A 14,216-nucleotide genomic window follows, 5' to 3' on the forward strand; every position below is an offset into this window, starting at 1 on the left:
ATAGGGTTAAGGTTCATCCAGGAGACCAGGGCCAGAGAGAATGGGCACCTGCAATGTAAGCCTGAGGTCAGCCTAGGAAGTTCAGTTAATAAATCTTGTTGGAAGGAGACGTGACTGGATTCAGCTCTGACAAAGTGGGCCTGGTTTGGGTGCCAGGCCAGAATTTAAATAGAGCTCCTGGACCACTTGGAAATGTTGTCACGTATGACTGGAAACAGGCCTGGTATTACATGTTGTCGGTAGCCATTTTCCGTATTAAAATGAACTTGAAAAACATAAATAATGAGAATGGACAACTCATGCAAAATGTTACCAAGGCTTTGTACTGGTTTTAACTGGGATAGAGCTACATTTTTTCATTGTAGCTTCTATGGGGCTAGATGCACTTTGAATTTGTGATGAAAACAGTGCTAAGAACATAAGGATGTTTTGTTATTGCAGAGCAGTGATTACACAACCTTAAGACCTTTTCTCCTTCTCACACTGCCCTACCAATGAGGAGGCTGTGAGTACACAAGAGGATGGGAGGGGACACAACTGGGACAGTGACCCCAGCTGACCCAAGGGATATTCCATACTGTATGATGTCTTGCTCAGCATTGAACCTGGATGGAGGTGTGTGGAGGTTGGCTGGGGCTGGCACTATCTGGGGACTAGCTGGGCATCTGTTGGCTGGTGATGAGCAATTGTTTTTGGTTTTTTTTTTTTTTTTCCTTCTTTTCTTCTTTGTGTATTTTCTTTTAATTACTATTAAATTGTCTTTTTCTCAACCTATGAAATTTCCCATTTTTACCATTTCGATTCTCACCCTTATTCCATTGGGCGTAAGTGAGCAAGCCGCTGTGTGACGCTGAGCTGACTACTGGGATTAAACCATGACAAGCATCTAAACAGAGATTCAGAAATGTTCTGGACAAATAATATATCACAAAAATATCTAATAATATCTAACGATAGTTAAAACATTTTTATCTGCTTGTGGCCACAGTTGCCATAGTGGTTATTAAGTATTAAAATGACCTACATGGGGGAATTCAGATGATGATCAAAGTAAAAGACAAGCTATTAAGCCGGATGAACCATTTGTCTTATCCAGAATGCCAATTCCTATGAGAAATGCCTGAATTTGTGTGCTGATACCCAAATTCCAGAGAGATGGGAATTTCAAAAATAGTAACATTAAAACACTTTGTACAAATCGCTTGATGTTTTTCTGCCTCAGTGAAGCAAATAAAAAGATCTTAAAAGCAAGACTTTGCTGTCTGTCATGGACTTGAATCTTTTCAGGAAAAAAACCTCAAAGAGGTGCAAGTCTGTTTGTGACATTTATAAATTAGGATGTCTGCTTTCACATTTCCAATGTTTCTGTGGGTTTAGTTTTTTTTGTCTTTATAATGAGCTGAGTTACTTGAAAATATTATATAATAATCTGCTTAAATTTATTGTCTCTGCCTAGCATTTAGGAGGTAGAAGGGACATATTTCTTTTTGATAGTTCATCTCTTTTTCATGTCCAAATTGAGTATTTTGTGGTGTGTTTTGGTGCAATTTTTAGCAGTCTCTTCATTCCAGGCTTTTGCTGCATTAAATACAATGTTCCCATACATGTACTAGCATTCCTTCTTCCCACAGGATATCAAAGGAAAGATTAATTTTGTATCAGATGAGTGAGACTAGTAACATAAAGGTGACTGCAGCTAAAACTCCTACATTTTCATTTTTATCATTTAAGTTGGTATTTATAGAATGAATGAAGACATCCAATTAATTGTACCTCCTGTTGATGCCATACAAGATTTTTTCCTTCTACCCTTCATACTTTTTTTCTGCTGTTTTTAGGATTGGTCATAGCTAATATAGCTGTGTATTTTTATCTCCGTGTGGGAAGAGTTGAAAGACATACTCAGAAGGCGTGCTCAGGACTTAACCCTGCAAGTGCCATGAGTTTGTGGACTCAGGAGGTTCCATGTCTGTGTGTGCTCAGAAGTGTCCATCTTCTGAGATGCATACGCTGGATTTCCGATTTTCAGGAGCAATCCGTGCTTCCTTGTCAGAAAGCGAGGAGTTTCTTCCACCAGCAGCGCTTCTGGCTCGCTCCCCCTAGGGCAGGCTGCCTGCCGCTGCACCAAGCAACCTCTGCAGGGATCTTCGAGCTCTGCAGGCCTCCGCAGCCTCTGCATGCATGGCACAGCCATCGCTCCTCTGCTGTGCTCACATCCTGCCATCGGGCCAGCTCTTAGGAAGGATAATTTTGGGTTTAAGTAGCATTGCCTGGGTCTACAAGGAAATCCCTCAGCGTGAAGCAGCCTCACCATGTCTGTTGTGGTAGTCAGGGTAACTCCTGCAGTCACGGCTCTCTGCCTTCAAAAGCTGTGATAGTCTAGAGGCCTTTGCCAGACCAATTCCCTCTGGGCACTTTAACGTCTATCTTTGCATATGAGATATCTGAACAATTCTGAAAGATTTTTAATAACAAAACCTTTTTGTTTGCCCAAGATAGAAGGAGAAATGCTTGTGGCACACCACTTATCTCCTACTATGCGATTATCAGAGAGATGTTACAGGGTCATGCCAGGCAAAGGTTTGCAAGGATGATGTTGGAGGATTGGACCAAGAGATTCTGTTCTCATACCATTTCCTAGAGCTACCTAGTCACTGAATGGCTTCTAGATTTTTTCTAAGAGCAAACTGTGTTATTTTGATTCAGAGAATATTCCAGGAATAATCAAACATGTGCACAAAGTGAATGCTAATGAAGAGGACCTTGGAACAAAACAGGCAATAATTTAAACTGATAGTGCAGGTGCACTCAAAAATCTCCTTATGTGTTTTGATGGAAGCCTTGGCTTCTAATTCAGCTGTGGAGTCTACTGGCTTGTGAAAGTCCTGAGCCACAGAATCATAGAATGGATTAGGCTGGAAAGGACCACAGTGGATCATCTTGTCCAACCTCCCTGCTCCAGCAGGGTTATCCTAGAGCACATTGCACAGAGCTGCATCCAGATGGTTCTTGGGTAGCTCCAGTCAGAGAAACTCCACAGCTTCTCTGGGCAATCTCTTCCAATGCATGGTCAGTGCACAGTAAAGAATTTCTTCCTCATGTTCAGGTGAAACTTGCTGGTCATCAGTTTCCACGTATTGCCTCTTGTTCTATTGCCTGACATCACCAGGAAGAGCCTGGCTCCATCCTCTTGCCACCCGCCTTTCAGATACTTGTAGACATTGATGGGGTCCCCTCTCAGTTGTCCTTTCCTGAGGCTAAACAGAGCCAGCTGCTTCAGCCCTTTCCTCCTAAGAGAGACACTCTAGTCCCTTAATTACTTTGTAGCCCTCCAGCTGGGCCCGGTCCAGGAGCTCCAGTCCAGTCTGTTTGTACTGAGGAATTCATAATTCTAAATTCAGTTTTTCAATATAAGAGTTATTAAGAATAAATTGCCTTCATTAAACCAGAATGTTTTTGCTTAGTCACATTTTAGAAGGTGTCAGCTCAATTTTCATTGAAGGTTTTAAAAAAATCAGATATTCTGAAAGAATTTAGACAGAGCAATTAAACATTGGCAAAGCTTATAAGCATTTCAAACCAGAATCTTACAATAGGAAGTGTTAGACCAACTTAACTGCAGATTTCTCTTCCATCTGTATTTATATCATGCTGTATACTGACTATCTGGTATGCCTGTACAGATTTTGCCCCAACATTAAATTCGTTTGCATTTTATGTTCAGTATTTATTTCAGAAATTTTGCATAGATATGAGTTGTATTTACATTTTATCATCAGTTCTTAGGTATGTTAGAACTTCTTTTGAACATCAGGAAGTTGATTAGAAGTATTGGGTAGACAATTACTAAGAACTCATAAAACAAGGCCTTTGACACAGATTTTTCTCCTGCATGCATTCCACAGAACGGTGACACATAGTCTTTATACTTTGTACATTTCCTTCACAGAGGTTCATGTTTTTTTTTTTAAAAAAACATGGTTCATGTTTTTTTTTTAAAAAAACCCTCTTTTGCTGTCCACAGTTTTTTGCTGTGAAAATGGCATGTATCAATGTCAGCACAGCTGATCAATCACAGCTCTTCTCGTAGAGTTTAATTTCCCAAACCTGCTCTGGTCTCCAGCATGCTGTATGTTTCCTGCTTTTGCTTTTATTGCTACTCTCATATATTTCTTTTCAATTTTATCTGAAGACTGTTGGTTCATACGTTTCTTGGCTGTTCAGAGAAGTATTCCATACACATGTAACATGATTCAAGGACCAATTGTGAAAGCTGTTCTTCTCTTCCTTTCACTGGGGCTACCAAGATAGTTTTATGGGCAGCCCTTTGCTTGTCTTGTGTTCTCTAATTTACAGACTAAATGCCCAGATTTCCTTATGTACTCTTGGGTTTTTTTTTCCAAAGGAAGAATTAGCAGGCATTTGATCTAAAGTTATCTGCTTTTTAATATAAATTGAAATGAAAAATCCCTGTTGTTAGCAGAAAAAAGAAGCAGATTGATAAGTACCTGTTCATAATTCCCAGGGCACCTTATGTTTAAAGCTTCTTTCATATATATAAAGAGGATAATGGTAATAAGGTAAATAAAATGTATACAGAAACGAGATAAGGTACGTAAGATATATAAATAAAGGTTTCTTTTCACACTTTTATATAAAAATCCTACTCATCGCCTCAAGTTAATTAGATTTTTTTTCTGACTGCACCAACTTGGATTTGAATTTTCCTTCTGCTAAATATGTCAAGGCATTTTAATATTTATTTAGAATGTCAGAAACTAGATGAACTAATGCCTAATCTTTAAAGACTTTTTTTATTTATTTACTTGTATTATGACTCAAACAAGGGATTTAATTCAGGGCTGAAGCATTATAGAACTGTAATTGAAACACTAGTAGGGAAATGTCCTTTTCACAGAAAGATCTGGTTTTGCTATGTCCTTCCCAAACAGTATGCTCCATATATAGTATTATTCAATTAAATGCTAAATTACCTATATGCATAAGTTGTGGCCTAGAAACCAGAATGAGGGGAAAGTGACCAAAAGCTGAGCAACTAAATAGTAAAATTTATTAGGTATACATAAGTTAAGGGATGCAAAGGCTTGCTAGTCACTGCCATGAGTGTTCAAGCTCTCATGGTGCTTTTCCAGGCTTCTCAGCTGTGTCTAGGTCAGCATTGCTTGGCTTGAAGGATAAAGTTCATCACCTGATGCTGGCCCTTGCATTCCTGTGCATGCTTTTGGCTGCAGAAGAGGGTAAGGCATCAGCTGGCCTGAGAGGCTCTTGTAGGCTTGAGTGAACCTTAAATACATTTGGTGCAGTATAAACGTTCAGGAGCCTCTTAGTCAACTTCTTGATTATTCTGTAAATGTTACCGAGGAAGTGGAATTTTGATAGACGGTAAATTCAGATGCTTCTTGTTTAAAAGGTCTTTTTATGGTCTAACATTAATTAGCACCAGTAAACACTGATGGCTAATAAAAATGTCTTAGAAAAAGCCTGAGGGAATACTCCGTGAGCTCAGCAACAGACTGGGGTTTGAATGATCTGAATTCTATTCTTAATTTGACCATTAATTTGCAGTGTGATTTTGGCAAGTTAATCTCTGTGTTTCTTTTTCTTTTTCACATCTTTTATCTCTCTTTTCTATCTTTATGGCAATTTGTCTTTACAGTGCCTAGAATAAGGAAGAAGGCAATCTGGACTGTGATTCTAATAACAGTGATAACAAGTAACTTTAAATACGAACTGAATTTCAGTTGTTCTATTGAGGTATGATTGTAATCGGTTTTTATAGGTATACAGAGATATAGATTTAAATTATGTGTTCAGTCACCTATAACCTAAGGGATTCAATCTTGTCAGAGAGCAGTCTTTAGCATCTGTCTTCATGTTCTGTACTGACATGAAAGAAACCATAATGTCCGTGGATGTCAAGGAGGTAACAAAGTTGTATTTTTAAGAATTCTGGCTCAACAACTCTTATCACCTACTACTAGATGTCTGCAGCACTTTTTCATGTAGAATTCCCTTTCATTCCTGATACATTTTCAAAAATATTATCATAAAAAAACCTTTTATATGATACTGACCTTATGTTTGAATTTGCCTGATTAATTATGTTTGAGATGTCTATTTCTAGACTTACTCCAAATACACCCTGATGGTAATTTTCTTTTCACAAGAAGAGGGCTTCTACATTATGACTAATTTTTCTATCAGATTCGAGGTAATGAAGGCAGCCTTTGAATCTGTATTGAAATCCCTTGAATTTCAGTTGGATTCCATGAAAACCTATGTGTGGTTATGTTCAGTAAACATAAAAAAACCTCTAATAAATTCAAAGCTCATGGACACTGCTGAGCATAATGAGTTTCATTGAGAACAGCCGATGCCAGGTTTCCTGCAGAAGGGAGTTACAATCACTTGATTTTATCAATTTACTAATTCTTTTGTTACACAACATATGTTTTGCATCTATACTGTATGTTTGTCTCTATATGAAAAATTTTGTGCCTTGAGTGTACAGAAGACAAACACGTCACATCCTTCATGCAAAACTTTGTGAAAGCAATAGTCTGTCTCATTACACTAATTTTTTCCCATTCATCTCAGATTATTTTTTGTTCTTGTTGTCTTTTTATTTGTTTGTTTGTGTGTTTAAAAGTTAATCTAGTAATTGAATAAAATACCTGCTGGACACTAACGGAAACGGACCACTGAGTCCATTGTCCCACTTGCACCTGGGACAATTGTTTTCAAAATTGTTTTGATGGGCTGACCCTTCAGACCTAAAAAGATAATCAAATCTCCTGGCCTACTCAACCCTGAGTTTGAAAATAACATGGCAGCTTTGTTAACCAGATTGCACAGGAAAAGCAGTGTCTCTAGACTGAGGCTGGCTATAACATTTTTGCTGTTGAATGCCTGTCAAATTGTACCTTTCAGTTACAACCCACTTGAGACAGTCCTGGTGCAGATACTTGGAGATGAAAAGCTGTGTATCCTATTACCAGTCACTTGAGCTGTTCAGTGGCTATCTGCTGATTGGAGAAGAAAACATCATTAATAATGTATTTGTGGATTGTGCTCTAGCTTTTATGTTGCTATTAGTTCTTACAGCGTGAGCTATATCAGATTATTTAGCTTCTGAGCTCTAGCATCTCCTTAGTAGCCATGGCAAGATTTTTTTTTTGTATTTTCTGTTTTAGGGGATAAAAGGAATTAAAGCATATGACTAGAAATTAGAATTGATCCACGAGTATGAGTTTGCTTAGTGTTTTCATAAGAATCTATAATATATTAATAAGTTTCATCACTGTTTCAAAATAGTTTTCCAAAAGTAGGAATGTGAACAAAGAAAAGTAACTTGTATAATATTTTATTATAACTATAACAACTAATCTAGTACTTCATAATATAAATCACTTAATGCTATGAAACAAGTAATGCAATGCTTTAGACTTAAGATGAATACTGACATAGATTAGTGCATCTCTGTTAAAGTCAGTGCTAGAAAAATAGAAATATCTAGAGAATTTTGTTTGTTTTGAACACTGTTTTAACATTTTAATTAACATTTTTAGTTTCACCAGGCACAATACAATTATTGCATTAGAACTTAAGCTATTCAAACCCATAATATACAGTCTTATCATTTGGAGGAGTTGTTTAGTTTTTAAATTGATGAACAATATGATCTGAAAAGCTGTCAGATAAAACCCTGCAGCCAAAACAAGATTGTATTAGCTGTTAAGTTTTTAATGTCTCTGGAAGTGTTGTTTTTTTTCTAAGTATTGATCTTTTTTCCCTTACAAAGGGTGGTTTGTATACACTTGGAAGAAAATGGAATGCAGGTTTCATTCTTGACCCAAGACATTTGCAGAATAAAAGCTCTTTTTAGCCTATTATTTTTTAAAATTAATTTTAATATCAGATATTATGACTGGCCAAAACCACCAAAGGCTTGGCTGTTTACCTCTGCTACAGATCTCTGTAGGTTTTATGCCTTTGTGGCTTTGAGATTTTGTTACTGCAGTACACAGGGACAGAGGAGCTATAGCTATGGCAACAGTGCCTGGTAGGTGACTGGCAGCATGAATTAGAGCATCGCTAAGGATTTGCTGCAGACTGCTCTCCTTGCTAGTCTGATGGCTCATTTTAGTTTTAACCTTCAGGACAAGGACCAGCATCAAGGCCTTGTCTCTTCCTTGTATTCATCCTTCTGTAAGAAACTGTAAAGAGGTTATGTAGATAAACAGCTGCAGATATGTCTTAAACTGGTTTAGATGGGGATTTTCTTGCAGGCATGTTTATTGTTATTCTTCAAGTGGGACAAATTGTGTCTCATTTTTGCTAGTATCAGTATTGCCACATCTACTGTACCACTTTGACCACTATAACTAGCTCACTGTTCAGAGCCTTGGTTGACTCAGTGGTATGAGTAATTCTTGAAGTCAAACTCAGCTTCAGATACAACCCTTATATTAAGGATGAGATGGGTATTAAGGTGGGATATGAAACATTCTTGTTTTTATTATTTAGGTTATGCAAAAAGTGTCTGAATTACAAAAGCCAGCTGCAACTCTGACATTAAAAATTCAGGTCCTCCACATTCACTGGCAATTGGAGAATGTTTCATAGCCAGATCACAAAAGTCAAGAGATTGAAAGGGGAAATATGAGATAAAATAATTTCTTAATTATTCTGTGACTGGCTGATTCAATTTAAAGAATAATTATACTGATGTCCCTGGGTAATGTTTGAGTGGTCATGGTCCAGAATCTGAAATTCAGGTCTCCTTGCCCAAAAAACTCACTTAACGCTGATTAAAATACTTCATAGATCAGAGTTTAGTATCTCTGCTTACAATGTATTTGGACTTCTTTTTTATGAAAGCTTTTGGCCATTTCTGTAAAGAGCATTTGCCAGCAGTTATCTACTCACAGTTGCTTAATCATGTACATTTAAAAGCAAAACTGAATATGCCTGAACACTTATACCTACCGCCAAATACCTTGTTAGTGCAGATATAATAACCTTATGTAATAGTAATAACAATGATTTAATTGAGCAACCTAGGACACACGTTCTGACATTGTATGCAATTAAATAGCTGTTGCAAATGTTTCAAGGAAAATGAAATTAATTTGCAAGAAAATGAAAAGTGCAACTTAAAACCAGTTTCAGCACTCATAGCCAAAACCCCCAAACTCTTACCTGAATGAGGCAGTTCATAGTATAGAAGATCTGATAGATTTGGTGGATTTTTTTAGAATGCAGAGATCACACACGGAATTTTATTGCTTAAATATCCTCTCAAACTGTAAAGCTTGATTATTAAGATGTTAATACAAAAGTTTGCTAAAATGGGAGTAAAATATGTTTATGAAAACAACCACAGTGAGATGATTATAGCTGTAGAAATATAATGCATAATGAAGCAGCTGTTAAAGGTTTTTGGAGTTTGCTGTGTTCAAAATTACTCAAATTTGCTTCACTTTAAATTAAGATTACCTAAATTAAGATTACCTAAAATTCCTAAGTGAAATAAAATAACTCTATTTGAAAGAAGAATGCTTCAGTTGTGATGTGACAAAGCTGAAGCATTTGGGTTCTTTTGTTTTTAGTAGCTACTATTTACTTTTTCTAGTGACTGGTTTCAGTGCTGTGAAAAAACTTTCAGAAATTGTTAGTAGAGTTTCCAAGATTGGATGTTGCCCAATATTATTGATAAACTGATAGCTAAGAAAAGAGGAGGGAATTATTTACATGGTCGGTTTTGTACACATAGAGAAAATGTGTTAAGTATGTGTTTACAACTGAAAGAACCCCATCAACAATGGGGATGGATTTTTCTTAATTATTAATAGCTTTTGTGTATACCTAACTCAGATCCCTTTTCCTAAAAATGTCATATTACTATTGCTAATAACACGAGTGGACCTGTCAGACACAATACCATTTTCCCAGTTTGTATTGATTTTACTAAGATTGCAAATGATTTGAAATTTTTGTCTTGCAACAGTTTAGGATCATACAAGAATTACAAATATGTAGGAAAGATAGAATATGCCTGACGAGATGATCCATGATAACTTTTTACTCTTGTCAGTTTTTTCTCCTGAATAATAATATGGCAATCTCCCTTACATTTAACTGAAAATCTTTGGTAGAGAAGGTTTTACAGCCTTCTTAGTGAGTTTACTGCTTGGCAGAATTATCACTATGTCTATTTTAATTATTTTCAATGTACTATTTAACTAATATTTCCTGTGCTTCTTCCAGTCCTCCTTCTAGTGAATACATTGAGCAATAAATGATCATCTTTTTATAGCTGCCTTTTTCATGTATAAAGAGAATTAAAGTTCTGCACTCTCAGATTCTTCATTTTTCTCTTAGGCTGCATTTTCTGAGCCACATGTACTGTTGTTTTCCTTCTCCAAATATTAACAATTGCTAACCCTATGGACTTTTAAAATTAAATTAATATAAAATAACTCAGTAAATAGACACCTTACTTTAGGTATTGTCATGTTAGTATTGTAAATTGTGAACACTTGAAGACTAAGAAGAAATGCTCTGTGGTTCTGAAGGGTGTGGTGTTCAGTGTGTGAAATAACGTCATAAGGTCATCATAGGTCCAAATGAGTTCACTGTGTTCTGCTGTGGATTCCCACTGCTGAAAACATGTATGTAAAATGTATCCTGGCCCTCTTCATGGAAGAATGTCTCTCCTTTTCATCACCAGACTGAAGTTAGATTTTGATTTTTTTCTCACAGAAATTAGAATTCTTATTTTGAACATGGAGAAACTTGTAGTGCATCAGGTAGAACTGCGGGGGATGACTGAGACAGCATCTCCTCCTTTCCTTTCTTATTCCTGCTGACAGCAATTCATTATGGCTTTTTATTTAATACAGCATAATCCTGAAACTTGCACAGGTTTTCCTCCTAAGTGTGATCTGCACATTTTAATTGAAATCTGCCGCTGATTTATCTCTGCTTTGCTGAAGTGAAGGTGTTAGTAATGTATGAGGAGTGAGTTTCTAATTCCCTGCTACTGCGATAAGTGAGTATTCCAGAGCTTGGCCTGATCTGACTCCGAGTCCTCAGAGCACTGTCAGTCAGTTTTCAAGTCTGATTCCTGTAACTCTCACACATATCAAGTACCACTACAAAAAAATTAAATTATCTGCTTTATGTGAGACCCCTGCACCAAGGCTGTGTCCTTCCAAGAGATTCCCAGGTAGCACACTTAGCCCAAGGTGCATTAATCTAATTTACTTGAAAACAAATAACATATTAAAGATTACTAAGGTTACATATTAAATGTACTAAGAATAAACTAATAAACAATTATGCCATGCGATTTTACTCTCTAATTTTTATTTTAAAAAAAGTTTTCAGGGCTTTTCAGGAAAAAAAAAATCTTTATTGAAATATAATATTTCCCCCCGGCTTTAGGAAACAAGCAACTTGAACTTTACAGTATTTTCATGTACTCATTGACTCATTGTACTTAAGGTGTGTGCATAGTCATATGGCAACACTATCCTCTAGTGGCAGAATGCGTTAACACAAGGCTCCAGCTGCAGCAGTGGGGACAGGTTTGTGTGTGCTGAAAAGATGGGGTTTCATCGTTATAATTCATAAATTCAGAGTTTTGATTTACATAACACAACAAGGAGCAATTAACTGAATGCTGCATACAATGTGATGATAATATGTGCTCCAACCACCAGCATTAGCAGCACTACAAGGGGCAACCCAGGATGCAACAACTACATATATTTTATCAGAATACATATATATCTGTATATCTATATGATTTCTTGTGATTTTCCAGACTATTGAACTTACATAATTGTATTCTGCAATGGTCACTTTTTCATAGGTATGGTGTTTAACGTGGTTGACCACAGCTGGTTGTTAGTCTCCTTTTCAACACTGCTGTTAAAATCTAACTCTCATGGTTAAGAGTGTCTCCAGATATTGTTATCCACAAGCACTTAAAATATTCTTAATTTCTTTTTTTTTTTCGGTTTGTAATTTCAAAAATCCATCATATGGCTTAAGGAAAATAAGGAAAGGAAAAATTTGGTGTAAGAGAACAAACTCTGAGATGTCAATGCATCAGTTTTTTAAACTTACTCACTAAAAAGGCTGGTCTAGACTGAAAGTGTTATTTGCTTACTGTGAGTATAAATAGGACAAAAATTTAAATTATTTCTCACTCATCCTCTAAAAATGTTCCTGCTCTGGAAGTTTGGAAATTTATCTATGCTAAAAATCCTATGTCATCTTTTTTGTGGGTTTTTGGTTGGTGTGGTTTTTTTTCTGAGTGTGTTTGTGTTGATAGGGTTTGTTTGTTTTTTACCAATTCTGACACATTTTGCAGAAATCTTATCTAAATATTTCATCATTTATTTCGGGAATAACAAGGTTTTGATGCTTCATGATTCATGCATGCCCCACATAGATCCAAGGCCAAGTGAACGCAGGAAAGAGAGAAGCAAGTGAGAAGCAGAACAGATTGGAATGAACATGTTGATGTTTCCACTGCTCTCATTTTATTTTTGAAGACCATTTGACACACAGCCAGCTCACTTGTTTATCAGGTCCAGTGAAAGGACCACATACCTGGCTTAACAATGCTTCCATTTTTCTTCTCCATATCCAGATTTAAGAGACATGTTTTAGGAGATGGCATTATACTTTTTAACTGTTACTATTTAATGTTCCATAAAATATAAGCACTGGATACTAAAGGGCTTCTACTGACATTGATATATATGAGATCATTCATATAACTTAATTGTTTTTTATAAATTATTTTTTTAATTCACAAGTGTTCCTACTTGTTCCTACTGTGTCAAGCTGCTTTTCAGTTCTGTACAAAGAATTCAAAGTAAATACTTTCTTAATTTCCATATTAATTATTCTTAGAAAACAAAAGCAAAAATAAGAACATAAAAATGTAGTTCTCTTTTCTCCAGTATTCAATTTACATTGCAAAATTTTTGCAGTGCCTTTTTTTTTTTTTTTCTCTGAGGTCTGTACTTGGACCAAAGGAAATAGTTGATTTGGACAGCTCATGAGCACAGAGAGAAGTCATTGTCTTGTTGCCTTTGTTCCACAATCCTCTTGAGCAGTGTTTGCTATAGTAATATAAACTGCAGTGGTAAACTGCAATATGAAAACATCAAATTTGTGACAACATAATTGTAGCTATAGAACAATAACTAGTCAAGGAACAATTCTCTTGAAAGAGGCAACAACTATTTTTAACGTGTCAATAAGAACTGCTAGTGCTGTAAGTAGTGCACCACTGAGGGTCAGATGTAACTATGCAGTGAAGGCTGTAATTTTAAAAACACCATGCTGAGAGTTGAGATGTTAGAACACTTGAAAGGTCTTACTCAGGGGCTTATGTTGAGTTATGGATCCTCTTGCTTCTGACTCATGAGTTTAATTCCATTTCACATTGCTAGTGACAAAATATTGTGTGTCAGAGCATAACACTGTGTTTTGTGACTTAACCATATCCAGTCCCCAGAAATTCAGTGAGAATGTTACACTGCAGATTGGCAATGACAGAAAACACCAACCAGTGATTTTTTGGGCAATGTTTGAATCACCAGTGGAGCTTGAACTTGTTCTTTTTTTCCTCTAGTTCTTCTCTGAATGTTGACCATTGTCTATGTGAAATATAGAGAAGTCCCAGAATTTCTGCCTCTGCTATGTGTATTCTACAGATAAATAAAGAAATTAAGAGTTGTGTCAGGAAGAAATAATACCCAGATACCCTGGGGGAAAGGCTTTAGAGGATCTGTAAAAGGAAACTGTATGTTTGTGACAGGCTGTGATCTGTTTATATGAAGACAGGTCCTACATCACAGGGGACCAAAATAATGCTCTTTATCTCTTGAGCTGTGTAAAAATAAGCCTGTGATGTAGAAAGAGCAAACCAAATTTACTTAAGTTCCACATTTTCTTCAATAGGTCTGTACCACCAGGTGAATCTGTCTCCTGTTTCTATTTCCACTTGCCTCTCTTGAATTCTGTATTTCTTGATTCTGTGTATCCATAACTAATAACTTAAGGGTGTAAGAAAATGGAGTTTTAGTATTATATGGGTTATTATGTGTTTTAGCATTCCTGTTGGCTAAAAGCAAATTAATTTGATATTATGTTACAGAAAATTGCATACA

This window comes from Vidua macroura, chromosome 6, assembly GCF_024509145.1.
Source record: "Vidua macroura isolate BioBank_ID:100142 chromosome 6, ASM2450914v1, whole genome shotgun sequence".
Classification (NCBI taxonomy): Eukaryota; Metazoa; Chordata; class Aves; order Passeriformes; family Viduidae; genus Vidua; species Vidua macroura.